Source organism: Rhineura floridana, chromosome 5, assembly GCF_030035675.1.
Source record: "Rhineura floridana isolate rRhiFlo1 chromosome 5, rRhiFlo1.hap2, whole genome shotgun sequence".
NCBI classification, from domain to species: Eukaryota; Metazoa; Chordata; class Lepidosauria; order Squamata; family Rhineuridae; genus Rhineura; species Rhineura floridana.
In genome coordinates this window covers 114172313-114178617 of record NC_084484.1, presented here as the reverse complement: position 1 = coordinate 114178617, position 6305 = coordinate 114172313, and the positions used below count along the sequence as shown (strand labels likewise).

Here is a 6305-nt window from a genome sequence, read left to right as displayed (position 1 = left end):
GCATTCTTACTTGTAACGTTGACCCCCTAAGACACGTCACCCAATTTGCGCGAAGGGGCTGATGGGACGGGGAGGAGATTCTTGGTGACGTAAAACAAAGAGGGAAGGCGCTGTTATGACAGCCTTCCAGCGCTTTGGCTGCCGGGAATGATAGTTTGGTCAGGCAAGCTATACTGTATATTTTCCCGATGGTTGCATTACAATTTTTTTAGGTTCATTTGCTTTTGGCATCTAAGTTATAGTGAGAGCTTGGAAAAGTTTTTTTTGAACTACAACTCCCATCAGCCCAATCCAGTGGCCATGCTGGCTGGGGCTGATGGGAGTTGTAGTTCAAAAAAAGTAATTTTTCCAAGCTCTGGTTATAGTAGCCACCCCTATTTTTTTAATTGAGTCGAAGCCCACCACATATCAAAGGGTGTCCCTACCTTCCCAACAAAATGCAGTTTGGATTTGAAAAAATAAAATAACAGTTTCGCATCGCTTCCAGAATACTCAGGCTTGCGCTTTGGCGAATCTCCGGGGTAAGAAAATTCCAAAGGGTGAGGAGGATGCGTTACAGCGAATGCCATAGTGCTTTTCAGACCCGCAGATTGAACGCGTAAAGGGTGAGTGCGGTGGCGTCTGCGCACTCCTCCCTTATCGCTCCCAACGCCGCCGCCGCCGCTGCTTCTGGGCATTCTGCAGAAGACTTCTATGTCTTGTTCCATCCTGGACGTAGGAAGACTCTTCCGTATGACTGGGAGAAGTGATCATGCAGGATTCCCGGCCACGTGGAAGAGCCTACCTGTGAACGCTGTGTGTGCATGTTGAAACTGCTGTTAGACCTTACTGAATTTATGGGGATGGAGTAGTGGGACCAGGCGTCATCTCATTTCTCTCTCCCCCTGTGCGTGTATGGAGGCATTGGAGGGAAGGTCTTGTGGTCTAGACTCGTATAGAGATGCTGTATGGTGCGGGAGCTAGGGGAGGCCTGCCCTCTAAAATTGCCCCCCCCTTTTATGTTTATTTTTTACAAATAATAAATTAAAATTTTTAACAAAAATATCTTTCCCTCCCCCCATCTTTTTTGAAGGGGGGTGTTGAACCTTTAGGCTGGCTACAGAGGGAATGCTGGGAGGGGTGTTCCTGGTTGAATTAATAGGTCATGGTGAAACTTTAGGATAAAATCAGCCTCTTGTGTATGTTGGATTGAAACCATTCAGGACTTTTATAGGGCAACAGCAGCAGCACCAGAACACAATGGGGAGCAAGTGCAGACACTGGAACATTGGTGTGATGTGCTCCTGAAGATCCACCTGTATCAGAAGGGGTCTGCATTTTTTTTTAATATGAAAAACAGCTGTTTTAAAAAAAACATTTCTTTTCTTCTACAAATATCAGAACAGTATAAAACAATACATAACACACAACAAAAGAAAGAAAAAAGGAGCATTATTCACACTGTTGCATATAAAGAAGTCAATTTTGTGTTAATTGCCCTTTTTTAGTAATTGTTCCCTTTTCCACTTTGTTTTCCTATACAATCTTTTTAATGGCCCATGTACATACATACACACACATACACATGCACGCATACACACTTATAACCCCATATGCAATAAAACTTAACCAAGATGCACAAAATTTGTCTACTGGATTTCTTGAATTCTTTTTTCTTTTTTTAATCAACTTCTTATGTGTATAAATCAAAAACTTCATAGCAATTTAAATGTACTGACATATAGTTTATGGAATCAAAGCATGTAAACATAGATTTAAAAAGGGAGATTTTTTTTCAAAGTTTCAAAATTATAAGAAGAATAAGAAATCAAAAAAAAAAGAGGTGAAGAAGAGAGTTACTGAGATTGATGTAAGCTTTAAAAAGCATAACATTTAATACATGCAACGCCATAGAGATCTAGAAATTTACTTTTGGTAGACAGATTTAGCGCAATAAACTCCATAGACTACCCGAAGACATCCCCCCATAATGAGGCATGAATTGATGGCTGATAGAAACCATGCTCCTTCCAACTGCTACATAGCTTATAAACATAAACAATCTAATATGAAAATTGTCTTTCTTATTTGGATCCTACCATCATTCTTACAAAAACTTAAATTTACCTTATTGATATAATTCAGAATTTAAAATTCTCAGGGCATGAAACAGTAAACTTTCAATACAGAATCAACACCAATAAAAACAGGATAGAACTAAAGCAGCATAAAATCAGTCACACTTCAATAGCCTGTGTGAACATTCATGTTTAAAGTGGCATTGGAATAACATCAATATAGACGCCTGTCATATCTCAAGGGGAAAGTAATTCCAGAGCTGGGATACTGTCATGGAGAAGGTGGTTGTATCTGTTTAAAGCCCCAAGTATATGTTGTGTTTGAATAAGGAAAGAACTTCAACAGGAAATATAAACTGCAACTTAAAAAATTTCTGAGGACCAAACTAGATGCACATGAGAGACCTGTAAATAGCACCTCCTTCAGGTGGTTTTTTTAAGTTAATAGCAGCAGTGAGGAAGAGGTGATTTTGACTGAGACCTTGAATTTGGAGGGGAGGGGAGTTAGCCTTTCCCCTCATGCCACTTACACAGTTTGAATTGTTCCACTTTCTAAAACTGTATGTTTGTTTAAAAGGCTGCCATTCAAACTAAACCAGAATATAAAACTGTGCTACACTACAGCAGTCTTTAAGTGTCAGCACATACTTCATGTCAACAAAACAGATTCCTTGACCCCAAGTCACCTTTTTAAACACAAAACGCACCTTCCTGGAACTCCTATAAGGAAAATCATATTAAAAACTGCCCTTTGGTGGTGGCCATCTTGTGTGTTCAGCCTAGCAAATTTTCCTCACCTTTTTTGGGAGAGCAACCCCAGCCCAATTTTTTCTCTCTCTTCTAAAGTATGAAATCAGCTGTCAAACTATTGACAGACTCATACTATTCTGACTCTTATCAATCAAAAACAGAAAAGAATCTTGTAGCTCCATAAAGACTTGCATATTGTAGCATATCTTTTGTGGGCTAGAATTCACTTCACTGGATGCACAAAGTTGGGTATACATAAGGATACACAAAAAGTAGTATAAGGCAGGAAAACCACAGACAGTATAAGCAGTTATATTTATTTTCCACTAGGTGTCACAATATTGCTATATGTGAACTGTTTCAGATTCATAGAGAGCATATTAACCTTTAGTATCTTTATCCAGATTTTTGCAAATGCATACATCATAAAGGAGCCTCATCATTTTCTGCCTATTATATTTAATTCTTCAGGTTTAACAAATTCAGTGAACCTTCCTATGAAATCATTCTGTAAGTTGACAATGAAATCCATTCTTTCCTTTTCACAGATACAGTTACAACATTAATGTCATTTTATCCACCGTAGATATTTGCAAAGCAAATATTCCATCAAGGTAGTAGGTCTTTCACATGAACAGTGAAAACCATATGTTATGAATTGTGTGCCTAAATTCAGTTTATGCTGTGGGATGTGTATTTTTGGTTTGTTTTTTAAAAAACAATACTGATGCATTTTGCAACCCTCATTATACTAGTGTTTCAACTTGGTAGGAATGTCACATGTTGCATGTATGTTGCTGAGGGTTGGGTGGCTCCACGTTGTCCTGGAACAAACTCGTACAAAAAACGCAGTGAGTTGGAGGTAAATATTCTCTTTTGAAGACACTCTCCCCCCTTCCAAAACGCGTCTTCCTTCATTCTCCACTGTTCAAGAATAGTTGAGATAAGTCTCAATAAGTCTCAGGTGGCTGTCTTGAATGGCAATCCTGGCAAGTTTGTTAAGCCAGAGGCCTCCAGCAGAAATCAGTTAAGATCTGATGGGAAAAACAAAGGCAGAGAATAGGCACTGTTTTACTGGGACAACTGGTTCCTCAATGTTGGGCTCCAGCTTCCATCATTCCCAGCCAGTATAGTCAATGGCAGGGATGATGGGAGTTGTAGTCCAGCAACATTGGGAGAGCCATAGGTTCCCCATCCCTGCTCAAGGAAGAGACAAACAGTGGTGGTCAGCTTTTCCTCTAACAGCCCAGTAGGTTTCTCCTTTCCTTCCCCCTATCCCCAGGCAGTCTTTTTAAATTCCAAACATTGCCTCTTCCTCCTCCTCCCCTCCCCTCCCTACAGTAGCTAATTGGGATGTAGAGAGATTTCAATCCTCATTGAGCTTTTGCTTGGTTATGCATATATGCCATGGAGTCCAGGAAGAGGCATCAGTTACAAAGCTGACTTCTAGGCCTTATTTAGGTTTCTCTTCCTATCATCCAGACCCCCCCCCTTGCAAAAAAATAAAAGTGAAGTGAGCAGCTTCAAGGATCACATGTAGTGATCAGTTTCCATGCTCCCTCTCTAATATCTTAATATTAATTTTGAGTTGTTCTGGCAGGAACAACTTAAGAGCAAAGGAATGGGAAGCTGATTGGTGTCTTTGCGATGAGCTCTAAAGGATAGATGCTCTGACCTACTTAATTGATGCTGAATATTTTAGAATATTTCCACACGTGGCTTCTAGCTGCAGAGTGGGATGCAGGATTTCTTTATCATCTGAAGAGATGCAGACAACAGCTACAGCCTGTCCGCTGCATCAAAAGACTTTTGTAAGAAATCTTATTTTTCTGTTTCCAATGTAATAAGAAGAAACAAGCATATTTTACCATTATTGTTGTTGTTATGTGCCTTCAAGTCAACTACAACCTATGGCGACCCTATCATCAGTGATCTCCAACAGCATCTGTCGTGAACCACCCTGTTCAGATCTTATAAGTTCAGGTCTGTGGCTTCCTTTATGGAATCAGTCCATGTCTTGTTTGGCCTTCCTCTTTTTCTACTCCCTTCTGTTTTTTCCAGCATTATGGTCTTTTCTAGTGAATCAGGTCTTCTCATGATGTGTCCAAAGTATGATAACCTCAGTTTCATCATTTTGCGTCTAATGGTAGTTCTGGTTTAATTTGTTCTAACACCCAATTATTTGTCTTTTTTGCAGTCCATGGTATGCGCAAAGCTCTTCTTCAACACCACATTTCAAGTGAGTTGATTTTTCTCTTATCCGCTTTTTTCACTGTCCAACTTTCATGTGATAAAATTCATTATCTGTGGTCACATAAGGATCTTAATCACAGAATTAGGAGCTTAATAGCAAAATCCTATAAGCTGATGCACCAGCAAGAAAGTGTATGGGACCATTTGTAAAGGATACTGCACCACCATGATGTCACAATTGTAGCCTTTCACCAGTGACACAAGTGAACCTAACAGTTGATTTAGTGGCCTCATTCACACATCAGGGTAAACCATAGTGAATGGTTTATAATGTTTGCATCAAACTCATACATTTTGCTCATGCAGGAGAAACAAACTACGACCCCTGGCTTAGTGTTATAACCAAACCAGGGATCATGGTTTATTTTGCTCCGCACAAACCATGATTACAAAACCAAGAATAAATCTTGGCTTCATATAATGGCATGTTTAGAGCGTAACCAATCCCCGATTCAGACATAACGTTGAGCCAAAGATAACGGTTTATGTCTCCAGCACGCTAGCACGGAGGAGCAAATTGGTGGAATTTGTTGTATTAATTTGTAAACTATTAAACCATGGTAAACTATGGTTTACCATGACATGAGAATGAGGCCATAGGAGCGGCTAGCAATGTGAGCTAGGAAGTCCCAGTGTCACTACAGCTGGGAATCTTATAGATGTCTTTAACGAGCCATCTCATAGCCACACTCACACTCCATCTGCAATATGGGGATACTGGCCTAGTTTGCAAATTGTTGTAACGATATTATCTGTGTGAAGCACATTATGCAAATGTTTAACTGGTGTTGCAACAAAAAGTGCTGCAAAGCACATAACTACAAAGGAGTACAAATAACACCTGTACTGAACTCTGCTGCATTCCCACCATAGATGAACTTGCATACCCTTATTACAACAGCCTCTCCGGCATTGCTGAGAAGTTGATAGAAGCATATGTGATAACCTAACTGGGGTCCAGTGCCATCGTATCAAGGCCTTCAGTGTGGTTTCTTGAATCCTTCCTGAAATAATTTGAGGGGGGTAGGGGGGTTGGACCAGACCTTTTCCCATGCCACAGCAACACCAAATTGGAAAAGGATACAATACATAACTAGAAATAGCTAGATTACAAATATTAAGTACACATTTGTGAATTAAATATGTGAATTAGAGGTATCCGGTATATTTCTGTTTTGAAGATCTTCTTCAGAATGAAAACAGCTTCTTTAATGGCTGCCATAAAACTGCAAAAACATTGAAACA

At 39.8% G+C, this 6305-nt stretch overlaps 1 long non-coding RNA gene across 1 annotated transcript in view; it reads left to right on the top strand.

Annotated features, from left to right (window-relative positions):
• Positions 1 to 412: 412 nt before the first annotated feature.
• LOC133385270 (uncharacterized) overlaps positions 413 to 6305 on the top strand; it is a 33966-nt gene continuing 28073 nt past the window's right edge. The window contains exons 1-2 of the long non-coding RNA XR_009762839.1: positions 413 to 521; positions 5005 to 5046. This is a non-coding gene — a long non-coding RNA (uncharacterized LOC133385270). The remainder of the gene's footprint in view (positions 522 to 5004; positions 5047 to 6305) is intronic.